The sequence below is a fragment of the Canis lupus genome, chromosome 17 (genome assembly GCF_011100685.1).
Source record: "Canis lupus familiaris isolate Mischka breed German Shepherd chromosome 17, alternate assembly UU_Cfam_GSD_1.0, whole genome shotgun sequence".
NCBI lineage: Eukaryota > Metazoa > Chordata > Mammalia > Carnivora > Canidae > Canis > Canis lupus.
Window position 1 is genome coordinate 37,161,416 of NC_049238.1, and position 27,596 is coordinate 37,189,011.

At 40.7% G+C, this 27,596-nt stretch overlaps 1 long non-coding RNA gene across 1 annotated transcript in view; it reads left to right on the forward strand.

Moving 5' to 3' along the window:
* LOC119869713 overlaps window positions 1-27,596 on the forward strand; it is a 59,700-nt gene that overhangs the window by 14,968 nt on the left and 17,136 nt on the right. Inside the window, exon 3 of the long non-coding RNA XR_005372430.1 lies at window positions 4,368-4,474. This is a non-coding gene — a long non-coding RNA (uncharacterized LOC119869713). The remainder of the gene's footprint in view (window positions 1-4,367; window positions 4,475-27,596) is intronic.

The window sequence follows — 27,596 nt, forward strand, 5'->3', positions numbered from 1 at the left end:
TGAGGGAAGATGATCTATCTTTTCTGAAGAGGGAGATTTGCTTGAATAGGCATAAATCACTCTGAGAATGGGGAGACAACCTCCTGGTTAGGGCAGGGTAGGGGAGAGAAATGATAACTATAAGAAGTCTTAGTCCTCTTACTCCTCTGAATATTGTTAACCCATTTCCTACAGAAGTGACAGGGCTTTAGGAGAGAACTCTCTGCTCTGGCCATGTTATAGCAAAGTGGCTCTCTATCAGGACCCAAAGGAAGTCTGGTCTTTTCTAGAATAAACCTAAGGTGTGTGAGGATAGCTGCAGACTCAGGGAAATATGGGCAAGCCCTGGCCAAAAGCTGGTAGCTGGATTTGAGAATAGAGGTTGAGGGAAGGGGAGGGACTTTTATATAGGCACTACATCAGTGTTGCCTGGCTGTTATTATCAAAGATTTTATTGGCATCTTGAGGCTGGCCCAGTTCAGGTGGTACCACGTCAGACTCTTGGCAGATAAATGTTGAAGGTTTCCTGATTGGACTTTAAGCCATGTAAAAAGAAAAAAATTTTTAAAAAGATTTTACTTATTTATTTGACAGAGATATCCAGGGAGCATAAATGGCAGAGGGAGGAGAAGCAGACTCCCCTCTGAGCAGGGTGACTGATGCAGGACTCCATCCCAAAACCCTGGGATCATGACTTGAGCCAAAGGCAGATGCCTAGCCAACTGAGCCACTCAGGTGCTGCTAAGCCATGTAAATGTTAGATAAAGAAAATGGATGGAAAAAGAGGGTAGAGGAGAGGAATAAAAAGGTAAAGAGAGAAAGGTGAGGCACTGCAGTGTAACATGGTATAAAAAGGCAAAACTGCTCAGAACTGGGAGTAAAGTGGCTGTGTGAGTTGGGTAGAGTATTTTCTCTAGTCTTATTTAACAGCAAGTAGGGGGATCCCTGGGTGGTGCAGCGGTTTAGCGCCTGCCTTTGGCCCAGGGTGTGATCCTGGAGACCCGGGATCGAATCCCACGTCAGGCTCCCGGTGCATGGAGCCTGCTTCTCCCTCTGCCTATGTCGCTGCCTCTCTCTCTCTCTCTCTCTCTCTCTCTCTGTGATTATCATAAATAAATAAAAATTAAAAAACAAAAACAAAAACAACAAGTAGGGGTTGGTTAGATGTTCTTTAAGGTCTAGCCTAAGTGCAAAATCTCTGATTCTGATGCTATTAGCCAGTCCAGATCCTCTTGTTCATAGACCTGGTCACAATAGTTATAAACAAGAGCCACAGAAATAATGTATCCTAGATGTAGGCAATGTAAATTTAGGACCAGATTGGGACAGATCTTGCGTGTCTCTGGAAGGATCCTTGTTTGAATGGTGATGGTAGCCAATTTTCTATGTCTGTGGTTCTCCTTCAGGCAATACAGATATTAATCCTGGTTGTTCCTTCTGCATCCTGGAGATCTTGTGAGGGCTATTACCAAGAAATAATTGCAAACTACACTATGAATGTGGGCTGCTATGGAGATGCAACTAAACAAAAATAATAACAATGCTAATGATAGCTTCTGTCACTTGGGAACCTATATAGTCATTATTGTAACACCTTACTTCACTGAAGAATATATAGTTCTTATGAAAACATTGCTTTGAAAATTTTAACAAGGAGGACATTTTCAGGTGAAGGCCTCCCTTGAAACCCTGAAGATATTTAGTTCCTGGAAGGAATGTATAGCACCTGTTTGGTAATCCAGGAAAACATCCTTGGTCCTACCTTTAGTGGTTACACCCATCCTGGCCTATGTCCCTCATGTAGAGAATTGGAATTCCCCAAATATGGTTATTGACTTTCTCAAGGACAGTTGGAATTTTTTCTAGATAGCCAACTTAGGCTGAGATTTCACTAAACTTTTTCCTTCATATGACCTTTTTGAAAATTGGCTTTTAAAGGGAACAACATGGATGAGGTTTAGAGAGTGGGAGTTCTCACTTTGGGGGAACCTACTTTTCTGTATGTATGTACCTATACTGACTTGTAAGTAAGTCTCATCACTAGACCATCTCTACCTAGGGAATGGAGAGAGAAACATGCTAGGTAGAGCTCTGTTGGAGCCCAGGAGGTCCTTGGGGGTTCAAATACCCATCTCTTGACTCTGAGGAGGCTTCAGTAACTGTTAGTCAATTTCCACCAGATCATATAGAAAAAAAAAGTTTATTGTGTACTTATTCTGTGCCAGAGTTTTTGTTAGACATAAGCATTTTTCTTTCAGGATTCACCAAATTAGATACAAGATGAGATGATATATTTTGGTAGGTAAGTGGATACACTTTATTAGCCTGGAAGTTGTAGGTATAAAGAATCATGGTGGTGCTTTTCATTTGAAAACTGCTTTATACTTCACAAAGAGCTCTCACTTGTATTGTCTCACTGGCTCCACACTTAACCCACAGAGGTAGTTGCTATCTCTTTTCACATCTGAGGGGCCTTGAAGAGGTTAAGTGGATGGTTGTCACAAAAGTGGCAGAGCCAGCCCTCTAACTTCGGGTTTCTGTTCCAAGTCCAATCTTGACTTTCTAGTGCATTTAGGTGCTCAAGTCTCTTGCCTCCACCAAATGCCATGTGATGGGGCTGAAAGAGATCATTTTTGAAGGTCTTGTCAGCCTCAAACACCCTGTCATTGATTCTAGGATTTTTTTTGTTGTTGTTGTTTAAAAGAAAAGATGAAAAAAGAAATGATTTGAAATATCCCCCCTCCCTCTCTCCTCCTCCATCAATGAAATCTCATTTTGTTCTGTGACATACAGGAAAAGGATGGAGGTGGTCAATGTAGTTAAGTGCATGGTCAGTGGTGGAGTCTGGATACAGACTTTAGCCATACTCTTGCCATTGTACCATGAAGACAAGAGAAGATCTTTGGAACCAACTTTAAAATCATTGCATGTAGTTGGATCTACAGCATTGCTTGAATGAAAAAGTAAACATAACTCTTCACTATGAATTTTTCAGGGGATGTAATTATTTGTTTTCAGGTTGTAGAAGTCCTCTTCAGAGGAATGAAGTGTGCATAAACCATTACATACAGAGACAATTGAGCCTTTTGTCTCATCTCATCCTATTTAATTGTAACCTGCTTTTAAATTCTGTGACGGTTAGTGGGAAGGAGGAAAGGATCTAACATAGTCTTCCAGGTGTTATAATACATTTTCTCATTTAATCTTCTCATCAACCTTGTGAGGTAGGTATTCTTATCACATTTTATAGAAGAGGAAGTCAAAGTCCAGGGAGATTAACCAATCTGTCTAAGATTTTGAGGTTACCAAATTGCTGAAATGGGATTCAGATACCAGAGCCTAAGACTCAAGAAACTACTGGGCTCTTTTTCTTAGTATAACCTCTTCCTTTTCTTTATTCTTTTAAAAAAATTTAAAAAGATTTTATTTATTTATTCATGAGAGAGAGAGAGGCAGAGACACAGGCAGAGGGAGAAACAGGCTCCATGCAAGGAGCCCAATGTGGGACTCGATTCCCGGTCTCCAGGATCATGCCCTGGGCTGAAGGCAGGCGCTAAACCACTGAGCCACCTGGGCTGCCCCCTGAGTTGATTTCAAGTTTCATTTAGACCCATTCTTTTTTTTTTTTTTTTTTTTTTTAATTTTCTATTGAGGTATAACTAATACACCATGTTATATTAGTTTCAGGTATATGATATAATGATTCTACAATTCAATATATTTCTCAGTGCTCATCAATTTAAGTGTACTCCCTTGCCTTCTCCCTTGGTACACTGTCTTTCTGTCTTTTACAGATGCACTTAAAATCAGAGTTCATTAGGGAGGTTCTGTGTGACCACAGTCATGTCTATACCTGTCTCTCATTTTTCTTCTTGTTGGCTAATTGTGATTGCCTAATCAGAAGAGCATTTTAGAGAAATTCCCGTTTCTTTTGAGTCATTTTCCTCATGGAATCATAGTTGTCTCTGGTCTGAACTTGTTTCACAATTAATAAAAAACTTGGATTACTTTTCTGGATTCTAAAACATGATTATTAAATATTGCTAGGGAAATATAAAAAATATAAAAAGAAAATAAAATCCACAAACAAATAACTAGAGGTATTCAATATTACTACCTTGGTGTATTTTCTTTCATTTGTTCCTTTTTTAAGGCATATATAGCTTTGTTTTTATACAAATGGGATACTCTGAGCATTTCAATATTTGCTCCTCTGAAATCTAGGGAATGTATATGTGGTAGATTCTCCTTACCAAAAATCCATTTGTAGGATTACTTGATAAATGTCTGTCTTCATTTCCTAGTCTCCCTTGCATGGGTAAGGGATATATGGTTCCTTCTGGCCAAAGCGTGAGCAGGAAGTGATACGTGATATGTTATACTTCTAGGCTTATGCAATTGAGGGCCACTGTATGCTTCCGTCATCTCCAGCTTCCTCTGATGCAGCAATTTTGGAAGTCACGTATTCCAGATGGTATGGCTACAAATGGATGAGGTATGGTTGCAGATGTATGAGACTAGAACAATCTGCATTTATCTTTGCATGAGTGAGAAATCTTTATTTATTTTAAAAGATTTTATTTATTTATTTGATAGAGAGAGAGAGAGAGAGATTGAACAAGAAGGGGGAGTGGCCGGCAGAGGGAGAGGGAAAAGCAGGCTTCCCGCAGAGAGGGAGCCCAAAGTGGGGCTCAATCCCAGGGTCCTGAGCCAAAAGCAGACACTTAATTGACTGAGCCACCCAGATGCCCTGAGAAACAAATGTTTGTGTGACGTCACTGAGATTTCAGAGTTTAACCTAATCTATTCTGTATACTATGCAGTATAACCTAATCTATTCTGATTACTACTGTGTATAACTATCTTTCCCTTCTCCATCACAAACTCCAAGGTGACATGCACTTTATCTCAAATTTCTTCTTTCATATAATCAATTCCTTCTTAGACAGAATTGTGTCTAGATTAGTATTCCTCTTATCATATTCTCTACTCTCTGAGAGATGATTTTCAAATCAAGTGAATTAAAAACCTAATCAGATGCTTTCATTTTGGCCAAATTCTGATCCCAGGTATAAAGATATATTTAGTTGTGAAAATAAAAAGGCCAATAATAAACTGTTAACATCCCAGGTGGAAATCATATAATAATTACATTAAACATCTAACATTTGTATGGCATTTTATAGTTTTTCAAAACATTTTTTCTAAATATCAGTATAAGCATTCACTATGATGTGAAGCTGACTTATGGATGCAAATAATTAACAGCAAAGGTCCAATGCCCAGTGCATGATTCTGTTCTCCTTCCTTTTGGTATGAATTCCTGGGTACTGGGGAGGATGGACCCCTGGTTAGAGCAACTGTGGCGCAGGACAGGGAATGGCAAGTGTGGTACACAGTGTGGTTGAAAAGGCAAGAGACTTGGATCTGGCTTTGACCCTAACCCATTGTTGTGTGACCTAAAAACATTTCTATACATCTCAGAGCTGTCCTTATCTATGAAGGTAAAAGATTGGACTGGATGACAGTTGGGATTTTTGCAGCCATGGCTGTTCACCCCACACTTCATGACTACCCTGAACCTAACCATATCTGCTTCATGGTACTTCTATACTCTTGAAGTATTGTGTTTGGTTACATAAGGCTCATCCTGTATTCATTCCTTAATATTCTTTTGTAGGATCTTTCTCTGTCACATGTACAGTTGCGTTAGAAACAGATACATGCTTTTTCATTACTTCAGTGGCCGATTTGATTTGTCACTGAGTATAAATAGAAACAAGTTCCAAAAAAAAAAAAAAAAGAAACAAGTTCCATTTCTAGTACAGAAATATATAACAGTCACTGACAGAAGGAAATAACAACTTTACTCCATTGATGATGACTCAGGCTTGATAGAGATGAGAGATCATCTGGGGCCTTGCCTTGGTTACCTTTAACAGAGTTTAAGTTTCTGAGTCAGAAAGGCTAGACAAGTTTTACAGTATTTTGATTAAAAAAATGAACATCCAGGGAAGAGATGTGATCTTAACTTTCTCTTCTCTACTGTGCTCTCCATGAGATCTTAGTGCAGTCCTCTGTAGATCATTATATCCCCTTCATAGTTGCTCAAAGGCACTATAGCTCCCCTGGGAGAGAAAGAGCAGGCTGAGAGAGCCTGGACTCAGGAGCAGGACCTAGGTAGGGGCAGAGGAGAGCAGGAGTTTCCACAGAGCAGAGTTGCAGGAAATCTTACTGAAGCCAGCTTGGCAGTCTGCTTCACAGTGAGGCGTTGTATCAGAAGCCATGGGGAAAGAGGTGGCAAAGAACTCCACCTGCCCTTAATAAGCTCTAAACTTGTGGAGAAGACCTGTGCAGATGACTACAGTGCAAGCAGAATAAAAGAAGTCCTGTAATAGAGGCACAGCAGGCAGATGGGAAGGGAGAGGCTGAAGCTAACATGGAGAATTATGGAAGACTTTACAGAGCCTGCATTTTAGCTGTGACTTGAAGTGGTAGGTTTGGATAGTGGAGAATGGATGTTCCAGGCTGAAGAAATTGGGTGAGTAAAAGCATAAGGCATAACATTTCATGTCAGTGTCTCCTATTGCATGGCCTTGGCAAGTTACTTAACTATTAGAGCTTTGGTTGCCTCATCTGTAAAACTGGGCTAACAATTCTTCATAGGGCTTTGGAAGTATTAAATGAGATTGTGTTTGTGAGAGTATTTAGTTCAGTGTTAGTTTCCCTTTCTTTGTCCCCAAGTGTCCAACTTTCTCCTGATTCTTTGCTCAGGCTGTGCCCCCTTTGGGAGTTATTCTCCCCTCTCCCACCCATGGAATTAGACCTTTCTTTGCTCTGCTAGTCCAGGCTCATCCTTGACATAGAATGGAAAAAAGATTTGCTGCAGGGAATTTCAAATGTAGCCAACCAAAAATCAGGTTATAGTTATAGGAATTCTAAGTAAAATGCAAGCTTGTCCATAGTGGTTATAGTAGATTGGAATAATTATTAAAGGCTATCAGTTCATGCTGTCATTCATAGGTGAGGAGCTTTGATCCAGGAACATGCTTCTGGAGCAGGAGACTTAGTGGTGATTAAGACAAACAGGGTTCTGAGCCTCATAGAACATCTCTGCTTGTGGAGAAGCATGTATGATCATAGTTGTGGTGGTTTTTAAGAAAGGGTAGTGTGGGATGCTTTGAGATATATGCAGGGGGAGTGGAAGGTGGGGAGGGAGGAAACTTAAATTAGTCTGAAAGGTCACGGAAAGTCTCTCTGAGAAAGCAGCATTGTGGATGGAAAAGGTAAGATTTAGCCAGATGAAGGTGCAGGTAGATGTAGGAAAAAAGATTCGTGTCTCAGGCAATGGGAGAAGCATGTGCATAGGCCCTAAAGGGGCCTATGGGGCCTTCTATGTCCTAGAAGGACATTGGTGTATTAGAGAAACTGAAAAGGGCCAGTGTGGCAGAAACTCAGAGACTGAGAGGCAAAGTGGCAGGAGTTACGGCTGAAGAGGTAGGCATGGTCAGGTCATGGACAGCCCTGCAAGCAGGTTAAGGACACTGAGTATATCCTGAAGGCACTTTTGAAGTGTTTTAAATAGGGGAGGAGCAAAATTAGTTTTGTGTTTATAAAAGATCTGTCTGGATTCTAAAGAGGAGAGAGCAAATGTGGGGAGAAGGTTCATGAATTATCTGGGTGAGAAATGAGGATGGCTTTGGACTCATGTGGTGGCCGTGGAGATGGAGAGAAGTGGATGCATTTGAATTATCAGAAGGGTCGAATCATCACAGCTTGGTGATTGGTTAGAGGTGGGATGTGAGGAAGATAGATGTCTCGAAGGAAAGTGCACCTTCTGGGAGATCCCTCGGTGGCTCAGCGGTTTGGCGTCTGCCTTCGGCCCAGGGCATGATCCTGGAGTCCTGGGATCGAGTCCCATGTCGGGCTCCCTGCACGGAGCCTGCTTCTCCCTCTGTCCCTCTGTCCCTCTGTGTCTCTCATGAATAAATAAATAGAATCTTAAAAAAAAAAAAAAAGTGCACCTCCGTAGACGTATAGGATATTTGAGTTATCATATTCTGGAAGCAGTTGTGTGGAACACAGAAGCACCATATTCTGAGCGAAATGCCTGCAGACTTAGAGGAAATGGCATGGATTGTGAGGATCTCATGAAGCAAATCCCATGGGAGTTGCATGCATGAAATTAGAGCTTGGAAGAGGCAACGAGCTAAGGCATGGAGTCTTAGGAGTGGGCATGAGGAGCAGGGGAGAGTGTGGAGGTGAGGCATGTTCCCGAGTCAGAGTGTGTGCATCCAGGAATGGCAGACAGGGTGACTAGGAAGCAGAAGCCAGGCATGTCCGGAGGAAACGTGGAATGTGGTATCCTGGGAGTCAAGAGAGTGGACTGCCTGGGGCATCCACATAGAGATACAGTTGGTGTGCCACAACCTCCCCAATGCAGCCAAATCACGATGAGCTCTCTTTTGGCATACCTTATTGCTCTTTCCAGCTTCTTCTGACCTTGGTTCAGCACTGTCTTCGATCGCCAGTGTCCTATTCTGTTCCCAGATCTTTCCTGACTTGGAGGAAAGAAATCACCACTTAGATGAAAATCTTTGATGCAAAATTTCCAGGACCTATATGGTGCAACTTGCAGATGTATTTATGTTTTTTAAAAGAATAGCTTGGAAAAAGCATGGCTTTACTTTGGGCCTGGGAATTTTGCTTTTGTGAGGGCTACTGACCCACTGAGAAAAGTAAATACATGGGTATTAAAGTAAAATGAGATTTAAAAATTTAAAAATTAAGACCAGGCACTATAACACTATTCAATACATGAATAAACAACCTTTAAAAATATTATTTATTTATTCTGGGGGGCAAGGCAGAGGGAAAGGGAGAGAGAGTTTAAGCAGACTCCGCACTGAGCGCAGAGTCCACCATGGGCATGATCTCACGACCCTGAGATCATGACCTGGGCCAAAACCAAGAGTCAGATGCTTAACCCGCTGTGCCACCATGGTGCCCCTTGAATAAATTTCCTTAAATTCAGTTCAGACTAGAGACAGAAGAGGAAAGAATCATTTAACAAAATATTTAACAAAATATTAAATTCCAAATGAATAAAAGGCTTAAACATACAAAAAATGGCATAAAATTAACAGAAGAAAATGAAGTCAAATTTATCTAATCCTGGGGAAATATTGGAGACAGAGCGTTATGTTGGAATAAGGAGAAAAGATTGGAGAAGTAGATGGGGTAGGAACAAATTGCAGTGGGCCTTGCTTAGGGTAATGTCTGGACTTTAATTTATGAGCAATGAGGAACACCTGGAGTGTTTTAAGCAGCGCAGTGACAAGTGATGCAGAAAAGTGTCATGGTGGTGAGTTTAGTGGATTAGTCCAGGAAGTGAGTGAAGCTGGGAGATTGCTCTGCTCCTCCTTGTGAAAGGCAGGAGGATCTAGACTGAGGGAAATAGACATTGGATGATGCCACAGTGGGAGTGCACCTGAGAAGCCCACGCAGGGAAGGAAGAAATGATGCAATGTGTCCTGGGTGGACAGGCGAGCAGAAAGAGGACTCTAGGATGACATTCTATAAATAACCTTGAGGAGGAAATGGTTTGGGGAGGAAAAGATGATTTAGGCTGTAGACAGTTTGAGTCACCATATAGGATAGGCTGCACTGAATAGGTAAGCATTTCCCCGATTTCTCCATATCAGTTAGTTCTGCTTTGTCCTCGGGCATTAGAAATTTCTCTAGAACTGAACTAGTGGCCTTGCAGAGTTTGGAAAGAAGGAATTCGTAGAAACAAAGTAAAAAAGAGGGGAAGTGACATATTCATTGTCTCATTGGTTTGAGGGAAGAAACGGGATTTCCTCAAATGTTGCCCGAGAGGCAGTGGATTACGTTTAAAAGTCAAACTCCACTATTGGAAATCAGAAGGGGAAAGTGTGGATTGATTAAGAAGTAGTGTTTGGGAAACAATAAGCCATTTAGAAAAATTAAGAATTAAAAAGTTACATTCTCTCCTTCATACTAAGTTAAATTCCAAACAAATAAAAGCTTAAACATACAAAAAATGGCATAAAATTAACACAAGAAAATGAAGGCAAATTTATCTAATCCTGGGGGAAAATTTCCTTAGGATGAATTATTTTCTTTCTTTCTTTCTTTTTCTTAAGATTTCATTTATTTATTCACGAGAGATAAAGAGAGAAAGAGGCAGAGACACAGGCAGAAGGAGAAGCAGGCTCCCCTCAGGGAGCCTGATGCGGGACTCTATCCCACGACTCCAGGATCACGCCCTGAGCTAAAAGGCAGACACTCAGCCACTGAGCCACCTAGGCGTCTCTCTTAGGATGAATTTCTAAAAATGGAATTTAGGGTCCAAAGGTTTATGGTACTCTATTGCTAAATTGCCCTCCAGGAAGCTTGTGTCCCTTTTTACTGCTACCAGCATTGTCTGAAAGTGCCCATTTTCCTATACTTTTCACCAGTGCTATTTTCCCTTCAAAAATATTTCATTAATTTCCTGCTTATGACTTTTACATTTTTTATTGAAGGAGTTAAACTTTCATGTTAACTTTTAAGAGCTCTTCATAAAGGGCAGCCCGGGTGGCTCAGCGGTTTAGCGCCACCTTCAGTCCAGGGTGTGATCTTGGAGTCCTGGGATCGAGTCCCACGTCAGGCTTCCTGCAGGGAGCCTGTTTCTCCCTCTGCCTGTGTCTCTCATGAATACATAAATAATTTTTTTTAAAAGCTCTTCATAAAATAATCATGTAAACCAATTGACACAAATGAAGCAAATATGTTTTTTTTTCCATTTTGGTCTGCATTTCAGTTACTGGGCAGCATATGCATTATGATTCTATTTTACAAAAACAAAGAGGACTGACTCTATATCCAGCAGCATGTCAACAATAGAAATATTTTGGTAGTGGGTTCACAGATTTGTGATTTTCTTATTTGGGATTTTCTTTATTTTAAAAAATTCCTACAACAAGCACATGTTACTTTTGTCATTCTTTGGTAAAGTCTGATTTAGCATTTTCTGTCCTCATTCCTCAGTCTCATTAAATGAAGACTTGGGAAACTTCTAGTGTGTGCCTGACCTTAGACCTTTTAGAATTTGGGTGCTGTTTTCCTAGTTCCATCTTTTCTTCAAGTAGGGGTAAACATTTAAAACATGTCCCAAAACATCAGAAAACATCTTGAAAAATTGAAAAAAATCTTTCTCAACTTTCTTTCTTTCTTTTTTTTTTTTTAAAAGATTTATTTATTTATTTATTCATGAGAGACAGAGAGAGAGAGAGAGAGAGAGGCACAGACACAGGCAGAGGGAGAAAACAGGCCCCATGCAGGGGAGCCCGACATGGGACTCGATCCCTGGTCTCCAGGACCACATCCTAGGCCGAAGGCAGAGCTAAACCACTGAGCCACCCGGGCTGCCCTCTTTCTCAACTTTCTATGAAAATTTTATAAAGAGATCTTCCTCTAGCCTTCAGTTCCTAGGAGTATTCTCTTCTGGGCTCCTGAAGTTTGTGGGGTTGGGATGTGAGCTTCTCTTTTTATTGGACACTTTAATGGCTTTTTGGGGTAGTAGACCCCTGTATAAAGTTCTTCCATTTTGTCTCTCCCCAGCTGAGCAGCCTCATACTCAGTGTTACTTAATATTCTGGGTTGCCTTAATGCATTCTCTGTTAAAGTCTAATTTAGCATTTTCTGTCCTCACTCTTCAGTTTCATTAAATGAAGACTTTAGAAAACATATAGTATGTGCCTGACATACCTTTTAGAATTTGGGTACTGTTTTCTTAGTCCTTCCTCTTCCTCAGGTTAGGGGTAAGTAACTTCTGTTGCATTCCTGTAAAGATGAAGGTGATTTGAGAAATGGGACACTTGTAACTTTGTGAAGCAGCCCACTTTACAGCTGGAAATGTGATGACATTCACGAATGTGATGACATCTGTTATGTACTCTCCTAAGTCTTCTCTAACTGTTCTTCACACAGCGTATTTCTTAGACCCCCTCATTGAGGTAGTTACTCTGAGCAGTGCAGGGTCAGTGTGCCCGGGGCTCTCCTGAAATATAGTAGACTCTTAAATACTTAGGATGTAAAGGACAATGTGGGTTGGCCTTTCTACTTCTCCTGGATTGGGTCTTAGTTGATCTCCAGTGGAGCAGAGGTGAACCAGATTTTTCTTTTTTAAAATCCTCAGGAACTGTGTCTCTAGAGGCAAGGCCTGGCCAAACCAGCTTGTAACTAATTCCATTTACTTTAAAAAGACAGATCAATCAAGCAACAAATATTTTCTCTATGACTGGCACTGTTCTGAGTGCTGAAGAAGATACCAATATTACCCTAGGCTCTCTGGACCTTATTATACACCTATAAGAATGTCTACAGTGAAAAGGACTCACCATACTAAGTGTTGTTGAGGATGGTGGAGAACTAGAACTTTTATACATTGCTAGTGGGAATCCAAAATGGTATAAACAGTTTGGGAAACAATTTGACAGTTTCTTAGAAAGTTAAACATGTAGCTAGCTACCATATGACCTAGCCCTTCCATTGCCAGGTTTCAATTTACCCACAAGGAATAAAAGCATATGTTTCTGCAAATATTCCTATAAGAATATTCATAGCAACTTTATTTGTCATTTCTAAAAATGGAAATAATGCAATTTCATCAACAAATAAATGAATAAACAAACTATGGTACATTCATACAATGGAATACTATATAGCAATAAAAAGGAATGGACTAATGATACATGCAACAATACGGATGAATCTCAAAATAATTATGCTGAAAGAAGGCAGGCATGAAAGAGTACATACCATATGATTTCATTTATATAATATTCTAGAAAATGCAAACTCATCTATGGAATGGAAAAGTTATCTGGTGTTGGGGTGCAGCGAGGGGGAGGGAAGGTTATAAAGGGGTATGAGGAAACTTTTTTTGAGAAAATTTTTGGAGGTAATGCTTTTGTTCATTATTGTGAGTATGGTGATAGTTTCAGTGGTATATGCCTATGTCACAATGATCCAATTATATACTTTCAATTTGTGCAGTTTTTTGTTAAAAGACTGTTCACTGAGGGGGGCACTTCACAGGATGAGCATTGGGTGTTATACTATATGTTGGCAAATCAAACTTCAATACAAATATAATATATATATAAAAATATATATAATATATATATACATATATATTCAATACAATATAATATATATATATACTCATATATATATGTTTAAAAAAAGGACTGTTCACAGAAAAACAAAACAAAGACTCTCTGACCCTCATAACTCTGTGGGTGTAAAGGAATTGTAGTATTGGAATTGATTGTTCCAGGAATTGTAGAACTGGAATTGATTCCAGTTTCCTTGGCTCCTGTTCCCTTCTGACCAGTAACTTGGGGGCTCACCCTGCAGATCTCACCTGGCTTATCTTAGAGTCTTCTGTGGCTGTCTCATGTCTGGTAGCTACAGTTCCCACATGGTACCACCCCTGCCGTTGCTGAGGGCAGCCTGGATGCTTTAAGAGGGCACAGCCCTGGCCTTGCCCCTGGGACCGACAGAGAGAGCTGGTGTCTACACCAGAGGCCTATCTCTTCCGGGGGGGGGGGGGGGGGTTGTGTATGTGTCCAAGTACCAAGGCTATTCTGTATTTGTGCTGCAGAGGGAAGAACACATCCACTGCCTCCCTCTGTGCCCTGGGTACTTCTATATCCATGGCTCACAGAGTCTGGTGAAATAACTCCTACAAGCCCCTTTCTCCATGATTTCTGCCTGAGCAAAGGCATCGACTAACCAAAAATGCCATGTTGTTTTCTCATGGCTGATTCCTCTGCAGGTTCTCCCACCCCTGCATACAGATCAGCTCATGCCAGAGAATGACTTCCTGCTGCTTGCCCCACCCTGTCATCTGACCTGCTTGGACAAGTTGTATCCAAGCACCAGTACCACTTAGGCCTCAGCAGGGTGCTCCCATTCCCTGGGGAGGCTTGGTTTCTCTGGCAAGCCCCAGGTATGGAAGACTTTCCCATTTCCCACTGCCTCTTCCTAGGTTCCAATCAGTGGAAGAATGGCAGAAGATAAAGAAGAAGGAGGAAGGAGGGAAGGAATAGACATTTTCCCCTTCCCAGAACTGTAAATCAGACTGAGCAGGGGAAGGCAAGAAACTTTGAATTAGGTATGAAATTGTGTTCTTCCTCTTGCCCTCTCCTCACCCATTCTCATCATGAAAAGTTTCAAAATAAGACAGGTGTAAAGAATGGCACAATGGACATCTGCATACTCATCTTCCTAAGCCAAGAGTCCTCAGTGTTTTGTCATATTTGCTTCATATGTATGTGCATGTGTGCACATGTGCGTGCGTACACACCCACACAGAGGCAGGCGAATGTTCGGCTGGATAAAAAATTCTAGGCTGAAATTAGTTTTCCCTTAGGATTTTGAAGGCATTGCTCCATTTTCTTTTAGTTTCCAAATTTGCTGCTGAGAAGTCTGATGCTATTCAAATGCTCAATTATTTCCATGTTGCTTTCTATCTGGAATATTGTAGGATTATCTCTTTATCTCCTGTGTTCTGAAATCACATGGGGTGGGTCTTTTTTCATTCATTATGTTAGACACTCAATGGGAACATTACAATCTGGAAACTCTTGTTTTTTCAAGTTCTGAAGAAACCTTATTAATTATTTGATTAAGTGACTTTTCTCTCAGTTTTTTTTTTCTCTTTCCTTTTTTTTCCTGGAATCTCTATTTTCACCTTTTGAGACTCCTGGACCTGTCCTCTAATATTCTTATTGATTCTATCCTCTCTTTATCCTTTTGCTTTACTTTCTGAGAGATTTGCTTAACATCTCTAATTCTTTTTTTTTAAGATTTTATTTTATTTATTCATGAAAGACAGAGAGAGAGAGAGAGAGATTGAGAGAGAGAGAGACAGAGAGAAAGGCAGAGACACAGGCAGAGGGAGAAGCAGGCTCCATGCAGGGAGCCCGATGTGGGACTCGATCCCAAGACTCCGGGATCATGCCCTGGACTGAAGGCAGGTGCTAAACTGCTGAGCCACCCAGGCTTCCCTCTAATTCTTTTATTAAGTTTTTATTTCTCTTATCATATTTTCTTGTTCTTTGAATATTCCCCCTCACCTCACCCCTGTAGTATTTGTTCTTGTTTCCTGGTTCTATTATCTTACTGCTCTGAGGATATTCATAATAGTTTTTTTAGGTTTCTTCTTTTTGCATAGTTTCTTTCTTCACCCACTTTTAAAAATTCCAGTATAATTAGCATACCATATTATATTAGTTTCAGGTGTACAGTATAGTGATTCAACAATTCTATACATTTCTCGGTGCTCATCATAATAAATGTACTTTAATCCCCTTCACCTATTTTACCCACCGCTTCTGTGACCTGTCTTCTGGTATCTACCTCTTTGTTCTCCTTCCAGATCCCATATACGTTGTTGCAAATGACAAGATCTCATTCTTTTTTATGGCTGAATAGTATTCTGGTGTGTGTGTGTGTGTGTGTGTGTGTGTGTGTGTGTGTGGTGTTTGTATTTATCTCACGTCTTCCTTGTCCATTCATATTGATGGACACTTAGGTTGGTTCCATAATTGGGCTATTATAAATAATGCTGCAGTAAACAAAAAGGTACATATATCTTTTCAAATTAGTGTTTTCATATTCTTTGAGTAAATACCCAGTAGTGGAATTACTGGATCATATGGTAATTCTATTTTAAATTTTGAGGAACCTCCATGTTGTTTTCCACAGTGGCTGCACCAGTTTGCATTCCCACTAACAGTGTGAGAGGATTCCTGTTCGTCCATATCCTTGCAAACACTTGTTCTTTTTTGTTTTTGATTTTAGCCATTCTGACAGTTATGAGGTGATATCTCATTGTTGTTTTAATTTGCATTTCCCTGATGATGAGTGATGTTGAACATCTTTTCATTTGTCTATTGGCCTCTTGTGTGTCTTTTTTTGAGAAATGTCTGTTCATGTCTTCTGCTCATTACTTAATTGAATCATTTGGTTTTTGGTGTTGAGTTGTGTAAGTTCTTTATATGTTTTGGATAGTAATCCTTTATCAGATATGTCATTTGCAAATATCTCCTCCCATTCATTAGGTTGTCATTTGGTTTTGTGTATTGTTTCCTTTGCTGTGCAGAAGCTTTTTATTTTGATGTAATCCTAATAGTTTATTGCTTTTATTTCTCTCGCCTCAGGAGACATGTCTAGGAAAATGTTGCTATGGCCAATGTCAGAAATTACTGCTTGTGTTCTCTTCTATGATTTTTATGGTTTCAGGTTTCACCTTTAGGTCTTTAATCCATTTTGAGCTTATTTTAGTGTATGATGTAAGAAAGTAGTCTAGGTTCATTCTTTTGTGTGTAGCTGTCCAGTTTTCCCAAAGCCATTTGTTGGGAAATGGAGACAAGAGACTGTCTTCCTCCCATTGTATATTCTTGCCTCCTTTGTCAAAGATTAACTGACCATTTAATCTGGGTTTATTTCTGGGCTATTTATTCTATTCTATTGATCTATGTATCTATTTTTGTGCCAGGACCATACTGTTTTGATTACTACAGCTTTGTAGTATATCTTGAAATCTGGGATTGTGATACCTTCAGTTTTTTTCTTCTTTTTCAAGATTGCTTTGGCTATTTGGGGTCTTTTTTGGTCCTATACAAATTTTAGGATTGTTTGTTCTAGCTCTGTGAAAAATGCTGTTGGTATTTTGATAGGGATTGCATTCAATCTATAGATTGTGTTGGGCAGTATTGACATTTTAACAATATTTGTTCTCCCAATCCATGAGCATGGAATATCTTTCCATTTGTGTCATCTTCAATACTTTCATCAGTGTTTTATAGTTTTCAGAGTTTGTTTGGTTTGTTTTGATATTAATCTTACTAAAAATTTTCTGCAGATGTTTAGTAGCTTTTCTGCTTACATTAAGAGTAGGTAACTTGAAAGCAGATTGGAAGCTCTGAGTATATATGAGGTCTGTAGGCTGTAAATGTTGTCATTTGATGACCTGGAAAGGCCAGTGCATTGGAGAAACCCTAAAATCAATATTGACTTTGTTCCCCAGAGAAGCCTCTTTTAGTCTCCTGCCTCAAGGATAAAGGCCTGGCAACCATCCTTCTGCAAGTGATGTGGGAAAGAAGGTCTGAGATTTTCAACATCATGCTGCATGCTTTCATTATTCATCCTACTTTTGATATTTTTCTCCCACCTTCAGATGTGCCTCATGTCCCCTACTCCCTCTTTATTTTACATTTTTCTACAGAATAAACCTGTTGTATTCTACTAGAATGGGATATAACTATTAGTTAAATTATTATCATATTGTTCTTCAAAAATACTGAACCAGTCAAGCGACAAGTGAGAATTTCCTCACAGGTCTGCCAGTACTTTTAAAAAACAGTGTTATTGAGATAAAATTGACATATAATAAACTGCACATATTTAAACTGTGCAATTATGTTTTGATATACCCCCTTGAAACTGTCACTATGGTCGAGATAGGGAGTGTATTTATTACCTGTTTCCTCAGGCCTCTTTGCAATTCTTCCTTCTCCTCTTCTTCACTCCCAAGCACTGACCTATTTTCTGTCACTATAGATAGTTTACATTTTCTAGACTTTTATATGAATAGAATCACATAATACATACTTACAAATGTACTTTTTCTTTTGGTTTGTAACCACATTTTAAACTAGCCTCCAAACAGTCTTCCTTATTTTACCCTTCTCTCTAGTCTCAAAGGTACTAGATATTGGTTGGTTCTAGTTTTTCCACTGCTCACTTAGGATCAGCTTCCACTTGTCCAACTGCTTTCCAGCTTTCATTTTTTCCCTAAAATATTCCTGTGTGAGACTGGGAACTCTTGAATTTTTTGTGAATGTGAACTCAGTGAAGTGTACGCCCAGGAATTGCCTGATTGATCAAAACAATGTGTATCCCCACCATCGTTGCTGTGTCATTTTCTCCATGCTTGTAGGTTTGTGCCTTTAAAGATATCTGTAACGTTATTTTAGTGGGGTTTGGGGAAAGAAATAAAATTAGGTGAAAGGGTTCATATCTGGCATCTTTATCTGGAGGTTGAGACTGTTCATATATGAAGGTTGTTCACTAGAAAGTTCTGCAATGGCTGGAGATGTCAGAACATGTGTGAAGCAGTTGCTGGAGGAAAAATTTCTTGTTTGTAATTCACTAAGTTCAGACTGCCCAATATATCTGCTATATTTGATATTCAAGAAAAAAGTAGTTTCTCCTTCCCTCCTCTCCTCCTTCTACTGCAGCAGCTGCTTTGGGGAAACTTCTCAAGAAGTTTCTCTTCTCAGGAGGGGAATGTGCCAACCCACAAGTAGAGAAGACATATTGCAAGGATAAAAGAGATGCTGCAGGTCAATTTAGGAGAGTGTACAGGTCATTGAAGATATCTCAGGAGTCAGCTAGTTGGAGAAGGGACTTCCTTCCAGGGAAGAGGGGAGGGGAAATGGGAAGAGAGTTAAGGATGAGCCTCTGAGTATAGGGGATTTCAGGGTCTGCAGTCAGGAAGAGACTATTAGGAGGCATGGAGGGCCTGTAGGCATGAGCCTGTAGAGCCTCAGCTGATTAGCAGCCTGAAGTCCAAAAGAGGACTTTTGTCTGTGACTAGGTAGAAAATTCTTTCCTCACAAAGGGAAGCCAAGTAGCAGATAGGTGAGGGGGGCATGGAGAGACATCCCTGGGACAGCTTTGGGAAATATGCTCAGGCAGGGACTGCAAAGTTCTTATTGATGAGTCGTTTTTCACCCCTACTCTAAGGAAATAGGATCCAAGGCCCTTTGAGAGTGCAGGATAGATGGAAGGAGGAAGGGTAACTGGTAACTCTCTCTCCTAGAGAGCTGTGAAGTTACTGCTCAGCTGTCTCTCAGGGATTCCGCTGAGGTCATTGTGAAGAGAAGAGATTCTCAGCCTTGCTCGGTGGTATTAACCAAAGGAACCTTATTATTAGCATTCACTTCCTTCTCTTTTGATGAAAGTTTAAAGGTCACCATTTCCTCTGACAAAGGAAGTTCCACAAATATTTCATTTCCAGCCTTAGAAATAGCAAGACATGAGGATGACTGCATACTCCCTGTTTGGGGGGAATTCCCAAGGAGAGGGAGGTAAAGCTCTGATGGAGACAGTGAATTCAGAGTGATTACTCAGTGGTAGCAATAGTGGTAGCAGTGGGGACCCGAATTTCCCCTCATGTGTCTCAGGCTCTCATTTGCCAACTCAATCCCTAAGTATTTCTACTGACAGAAAGAAAATAGCTGTGGGTGAAAGAATTCATTTTTTAGGCAAGGCCTCTACCCATTCTTTGCTAAGAGACCTGTCTCATTTTTCTCCTAGGTGGAAGATGCAAATGTCCTTAACGTTGTTGGAGAGGGAAATGCTTGGGTATCTATCTACACTTCAGTTCTGTCCACTTAGAGCAATGGACAGAGATGAATGTCAAGTGTGTAGACATTTTACACACTGTACGCAATCTCATCCTGCCACTTCTGATGAGTTGGCAAGGAATGCAATGGTTTTGGGTTGTCTCACCCCTCTTTGCGGTAGATAATCTAAAGCTCACTTTCTGTGGATGGAGGGTCAGAGGTCAAATGTGAGTAATGCAGCCATTACTAGAACTCCAGAGTTACATGCTGAGTCTCATATGTCAGTCATCATTTGTTCATGTGAATAGCTGTGGAATCATGTCTGAGGTTAGGACCTTCCTACCATTTCTGGGGGAACAAAATTCCCATACCAATCTAAGATGCTTCTGTTAGAGAAGGTTTTTTTTTTTTTTTTTTTTGACTAATTTTTTTCCCCAGATACTTTGTTCTAAAGATGTAAACATCTTACTTAAGAGAGATAGCATTTTGTGTTGTTGTTTTTTTTTTAATTATTTATTTATTTATGATAGTCACACACACAGAGAGAGAGGCAGAGACACAGGCAGAGGGAGAAGCAGGCTCCATGCACCGGGAGCCCGACGTGGGACTCGATTCCGGGTCTCCAGGATCACGCCCTGGGCCAAAGGCAGGCGCTAAACCACTGCACCACCCAGGGATCCCAAGAGAGATAGCATTTTGAATCAGAACAAGATCAGAAGAACCAGCCCAAAAAAGATGGGGGAGAAGTTCTGGGCATTGTGTATAACAGCATTTAATGGGGAGAAGGGGCAAGGCTGACCAGGAGGGAAAGTATTTTCACCATTTCCCACTCTCATGCTGAAGATAATCACCTTGTTCTTCATTGACACAACAAAGGCAGTTGGGCAGGAACTCATCTTCCCACCATAATACTCATTCCACTCTCCTTCTCTGCTATAATGACAGGAGAGATATCCTTGAGGACAACCCTTGTCTTAAGCTCTGGTGTTCATGCTTAGGATTTTTCTCTCACCAACACTATCAGTTCTTCCCTCCCTCTCAGGTTGTTGCCATCAGCAATGAACATGCCCAAGGGTCTGCCTTTGTGAAGAAATCTTCCCTTGACCCCATAACTCTCTCCAGCCACCACCCCACTTCTTTGTGTTCCCTCCCAGAGAGGTGTACTTTTTTTTGCTGTCTCCATGCCTACGTCACCCGAATCATTCTTCCTTCTCTTCTGGTGGATCTTCTGTATCCACCATTCCTCTAAGATTCACATGCCAAAGCCAGCACAATTTCCCTCTGGTGGCTACTTCCCTGTCCTCATCTTCCCTTGTCAGCAGCATTGGACACAGAGTAACCACTCTGTCCTTTTTGAAATGCTTCCTTGCTTTGCTTTCTTTGACACTGCACTCCCCTGGTTTTCCTCTGCCATGGCTGCCTTTTTCAATCACCTTTTCTGGCTCCTCTTCTCATACCTCTCAATGTTGGCATGTCCCAGGCTCAGCTGTGGGTGTGCCTTCTTCTCAAGAGGATAATTTAGTCCCGTGGCTTCATTTGCTGTCCATTTCTCTGTTGTCCATTCCTAAGTGTTTATCTCCAGCTTATGAGTTTTCTCTGAGCTTCACACTTGTATATCTAGGTGACTCCTTGACATCTTCACTGTTTATTCTTTCTTCATCCTCCATTATTGAAGCTTAGACACATGATAATCTAAGCCACCATCATGGTGCCATAGTCTAATTTGTATGCTGAGCATACAGTCCATTCTTCACACTGGTTAGACTAATGTTTTAAAAACATAAATCTGGTAATGTTACTTACTGCTTAAAATCTTCCCAGCTTTCTTGATGATTTTGATCCAGATTCCTCAGTATGGCTTAAAAACTTGAGTGATGCAGCCATTAGAAACGACAAATACCCACCATTTGCTTTGACGTGGATGGAACTGGAGGGTATTATGCTGAGTGAAATAAGTCAATCGGAGAAGGACAAACATTTTATGGTCTCATTCATTTGGGGAATATAAAAAATAGTGAAAGGGAATAAAGGGGAAAGGAGAAAAAATGAGTGGGAAATATCAGAAAGGGAGACAGAACATGAGAGACTCCTAACTCTAGGAAATGAACTAGGGGTGGGGGGAAGGGGAGGTGGGCTGGGGAGGGGGTGACTGGGTGACGGGCACTGAGGGGGGCACTTGATGGGATGAGCACTGGGTGTTATTCTATATGTTGGCAAATTGAACACCAATAAAAAATAAATTTATAAAAAAAAAACTTGAGTGATGGTTGCCTCTATCTATCTCTCAGTTTCATCTGATACCACTGTATGTATGCTGAAGCTGTCCTACCTGGTCATGAGACCTGGTTGTGTGCATATCTTTTCAATTTTGTATTTAGTGACATCATATTGGTAGCATGTTTGGTGGAAGTATTTATACCTTACAACTGGTAAGTGCTATAAACCAAGACTGTTTCTCAGAAGGTCAGTTGTTAAAACACTTCCTAGCATTGGTTTTCTCCTTTTATTATTTTTTAAAGATCTTATTTATTTATTCATGAGAGACACAGAGAGAGGCAGAGACATAGGCAGAGGGAGAAGCAGGGTCCCCACTGGGATCCTGATGCAGGACTCAATCCCAGAACCCCAGGATCATGACCTGAGCCAAAGGCAGATGCTCAACCACTGAGCCACCTAGGTGCCCTGGGATCTTTTTGTTCATTGAACATTTATTAAGCTCTTGTCCTGGGCATTGTGCCAGATGTCAGAATGAAAATTAAAGTCACTCCCATGATTGTTCTGTAGAATAAAATGTGAAGTTTGTAAAAATAATAGTAAAGTGCTATACAAATATGGTTATTCAATGACTGTGTGGGCATTACAGGGGATTTATTCTTTACTTTCTCATTATTGAGAATATCCTTTTTGTGTAATAAAAAGGAATTTACAGTGTTGGTTGTTATTTTTATTTTCATTATAACTGGCCTATTTCACTTGCTTTTTTGTTGCCTCCAAGCTATTCTAGGACTGCCGTCTGGACACTCATCATCTCAATAACTAAGGAGATAAAGCATTAAGAGATGAATAAAGATCAGTACTGGTTTCTTTTTTTTTTTTTTAAGATTTTATTTATTTTTTCATGAGAGACACAGAGAGAGAGAGGAAGAGACACAGGCAGAAAGAGAAGCAGGCTCCATGCAGGGAGCCTGATGTGGGACTCTATCCCAGGTCTCCAGGATCACACCCTGGGCTGAAGGCAGTGCTAAACCGCTGAGCCACCTGCACTGCCCAAGTACTGGTTTCTTTCTTTTTTCTTTTTTTGATCTTAATATTAAGACAACATTGTGATGAAGAGCTCAGCACTGGAGCCAAACTGGTTCAAATCCCAGTTCCACATTTACTAGCTATCTAACCTCAGGCAAGTTATTTAACCTCTCTATGCCTCAGTTTCCTTATCTACAACACGGAGATGACAATAATACCCATTTCATAAGGTATTACTATAAAGTATTACTTGGCATTATTATCAACTTAATTGTTAATTTTTTTGCTGTTAAGTCTTTTGTATTTTTTATTTATTTATTTAATTTTTTTATTGGAGTTCAAATTGCCAACATATAGCATAACACCCAGTGCTCATCCCGCCAAGTGCCCCCCTCAGTGCCCATCACCTAGTCACCCCAACCCCCTGCCCACCTCCCTTTCCACTACTCCTTGTTTGTTTCCCAGAGTTAGGTGTCTCTCATATTTTGTCACCCTCACTGATATTTTCACTCATTTTCTCTCCTTTTCCCCTTTATTCCCTTTCACTAATTTTTATATTCCCCAAATGAATGAGACCATATAACTATTGGTGGGAATGTGAACTGGTGCAGCCACTCTGGAAAACTGTGTGCAGGTTCCTCAAAGAATTAAAAATAGAACTGCCCTATGACCCAGCAATTGCACTGCTGGGGATTTACCCCAAAGATACAGATCCAGTACTGGTTTCTTATAGGAAAATGGCCCAGAGGAAGCAGAGACAAGAAGTGAATTGGCGAAGATGGATTTACGTTTATAAAATAGCAAAATTAGATACAAAAATAGGGCAGTAGTACCATTTGTTTTTATAACTGGGAAGGACCTTAGATACCATCTGGTTCAAAGGAACCCATTTTACAAGTGGGGAGATAGAGTGGAGAAGTTAAGCTGGTGATTACAAGTTTGATTAAAAGCTGGGAATCCCAGCCTGGCACTGTTCTTCCTGTGCTTCATGGTTGACATTGACCATTTTTTGGGGAAGCTGGAAGCCTGATCACGGTGGACAATATCATTCTCAGGACAGTCCTAAAGTAGGTATGTTAGCAATGAAGGGAGTAATTCAGTATACTTGGGTATGAGGTTTGGTCCTTGTTTTGTGCCAAATCATGGTGCTATTGAAACAAGTCACTGCCCTCCTCTGTGGCTCAGTCTTCTTTTTTTTTTCTTAAGAAGGAGGGAGTGCTGGCAGGCAGTCAACACACCTCGGTTATCTTGGGGCCAGGTCACAGGTTGGGGATGACCAGTTGGCCTTCCTGCCTGCAGAATTAAATCCAAACTGTACCATGCATTCTGTTTCTTCCAAATACCAGTCTTACCTCCTTCCACACCAGCCATGGCCCACCCTCTCTCTCTGGTCACACCTGACTCTGTCCCTTGCACTTCCTCCCTTTCCCTTCATCTTCTTTGCTTCTATTTCACCTGTCACACGTCCATTAATAGAAATTCTTATTTTTCGAGATCTAGCTTAAATTCCACCTCTTTTATGAAAACTTTCTTGAACCTCGTTCCTGTTCTCTCCTCCCCTCCCCCACCCTGAGCCAGAGTCAATGCTTATTTCCTTTTATGGTCAGGGGACTGGGTTTGTATATATATTTTTCAGGGTACTTAATGTTGGAACCAAATGTTCCAAGACCTCACCAGCCAGAGAGATAAACTATGGTGTGTGGGCTCCCACTTGGACTTGCTGATTCAGGGCCTCTGCCTTCTCCCCAACTTTCTCTACTATTTCAAGAATTTTCCACAGTTACGGCACAGCCCACAAGCTTAGGGTCAAGTCCACACACATTTTCACTTCCTCTCTTCTACAGATGACTTCCTGAAGTTCTGTGGATCCCAAAGCTGCTCCATGGTCTGTAGAATGAGTAAAGAGGGATCTTTCACAGTGATGCTGTCATTTGGCTCCCAGAAAATAGAAAGAGACACAGACTCTCAACAAATAGTTGCCTTGTTTTCTGGTCTTAACCTCTCTCTCTCCTGAGGGCTCAAAACCCCTAGGCTAAGGAGAAGGACCAGTATAGTCCATCTTAATCATCATCTTTGTCTAATCTTTTTGTTCTCTAGAGCAGATATGAGATATATAGTATATGCATGTAATACATATTATATTATATATAATATACATTACATGTAACATACGATACCATATATTATATACATACGTGTATATAACACATTATATAGCATATATGTATAACATGTTATATGTTCTGTGTAGATATATAATATATGCATATATCATATGTACTGATAAAATTTGGAATAACATGTTTACTTTGTTATTTACTTTTATTTTCATCTAACAGTATATAATGAACATTTATCTCTGCTATAAGATAGTCTATTTAAATGTGATCTTCGATGGCTGCACAATATTCCATTATGTAGACATCCCCAAAATTATTTAACTGGTTTCCAGTTGTTGGGTGATCAGATTATTTCTAATTTCTTTCTTTCTTTCTTTCTTTCTTTCTTTCTTTCTTTCTTTCTTTCTTTCTTTCTTTCTTTCTTTCTTTCTTTCTTTCTTCATGAGAGACACACAGAGAGAGGCATAGACATAGGCAGAGGGAGAAGCAGGTTCTCTGCGGGGAGCCTGATGTGGGACTTGATCCCAGGACCCCAGGATCATGACCTGAGCCAAAGGCAGATGCTCAACCACTGAGCCACCTAGACATCCCTATTTTCAGCTTTTTAAAAGCTATTTAGGATAGTTCTAGTAAACATCAATAAGAACACATAAAATTTGTTGCACATCCCTACTTTTTTCTTATAAGTAGAATTTTTGGACCAAAGGGAAGCATTTTGTAGACTTCAAATACTTACTGCCTTTGCAGTATTTTTTTTTTAGATTTTATTTATTTATTAGAGAGAGAGAGAGAGAGAGAGAGTCAGGCAGAGGGAGAAGCAGGGTCCATGCAGGGAGCCTGATGTGGGACTCGATCTCGGGTCTCCAGGATCAGGCCCTGGGCTGAAGGCAGCGCTAAACCGCTGAGCCACCAGGGGTGCCCTGCCTTTGCAGTATTGATTTCAGTGTGACTCACAGTTTGGGGAACAGAAGAGGAGGTGGTGACAGTGGTCTCCTCCCTGTCCCCACAGACCTCTGTGGGTGAGATCAGAAAGTCAGGACAGGTGGAGCTTGCCCTGGTAGAACCTGCTTCCTGCACTTCCTTTAAATTCACCCAGCCCAGTCTTAATGTCCAAGTCTCTTTTAACTCCAGGAGCTCAAGCACTGAGGGTGGGTCAGGGCTGGAGGAGGAACTGTAAAACCTCCAAGGCCTGGGGAATGGCTGAGCAGTCTGGTCTGTGATATTGGTTCTAAGAGGACAGGAAAAAAATTATTGACATACAAGTTGTCAAAGTATAAGTTTTTAAAGTACTAAAAATATAACTATTTTACAAATATATAGTAAACGTGTAAAAAATTTAATTGGCATTAGGGCAACCAAGAGTATGGCAAAGCTGGTCAAAGGAGGAGATAAGGGATGGATCTATATCTATATCTATATCTATATCTATATCTATGTATATATATTTATGTAGGTAAATACATGTAGATATAGATATAGATATAGATATATAAAATCAGTGGGATAAATAGCAGTTAGATATAAACCAGGGCAATAATATTGTAACAGCTGGGTTAGTGTTTTCCTGGACAGAAATAATTTGCAATTTTACTGTTTTACTGGACAAAAATGACCCAACTCATCAATCTTCTGCAAGTTAACATCTAAGTTTATAGACTGGGCCTTGATGCAGGGAGCCTGACGTGGGACTCGATCTCGGGTCTCCAGGATCGGGCCATGGGCTGAAGGCAGCGCTAAACAGATAAAGAGTAAACAGTAAATTAAACAAAAGGATACTTTCCTCTAGAGAAGGGGTCAGCAGGGATCCCTGGGTGGCGCAGCGGTTTGGCGCCTGCCTTTGGCCCAGGGCGCGATCCTGGAGACCCGGGATCGAATCCCACGTCGGGCTCCCGGTGCATGGAGCCTGCTTCTCCCTCTGCCTGTGTCTCTGCCTCTCTCTCTCTCTCTCTCTCTGTGACTATCATAAAAAAAAAAAAAAAATAGAGAAGGGGTCAGCAAACTGCCTTGTGGGCTCAATCTGGCCTTTTGGCTGTTTCTATAATAAAAATGTATTGGAACACAAACATACCCATATGTTATAGATTGTCAGTAACTGCTTTCGAGATATAACAGTAGGGTTGAATAGTTGTGCCACTGCCCTTACGACCCTCAGGCCTAAAAGATTTGCTATCTGGCTTCTTATAGAAAATGTTTTGTGACTTCCTATCCTAGAGCATTGGATGCTAGTTAGACACTGAAAAAGCATGAGTAGTCTTTTTGCCTTTCCTTTACATTTTAGATAGCTTTTCCTAATACAGTGTTTTAGCCGTTTCCCTCTTACTTCTGGCCTCCAAGGGGCAATTCTATCATAGCCAGTCTCATTGTTTTGACTTTAGTGATGCCAAATCTGTAAAGAGTAGAGAGTCTAGGACATGGGGGTAGAGATTTTAATAGTGTGGATGAAAGAGAGGTGGAGGCAGCTCTTTGGATGCGGGCACGACCACTGGATGAGAGAAAAAGAGAATTCCAAGAAATGTGGCATATGGGCTGTATATACTTTTCATGCAGCTCATGAGAATAAGCAAAGAATCTGAATCATTTTAAAATTGCTTTTCTGTTGCCAGTGTGTGTTTGTGTGTGTGTGTGTATGTGTGTGTGTGTGTGGGGGGGTGTGTGGATGGGCCTGTTCCAGGACTCAGTGCTGAGACTCAGCAGCATAGTGGCCCATCATAAGGGGTTTGAAGGGACTGTTAATGCATTAGGAAGGAGTAAGACAGGCACAGCTTCATAAAGACCACTTGGAGAGTGACTGTTTACAGTCTGCTGAATTAAGAGCCCTGCAGGCAGG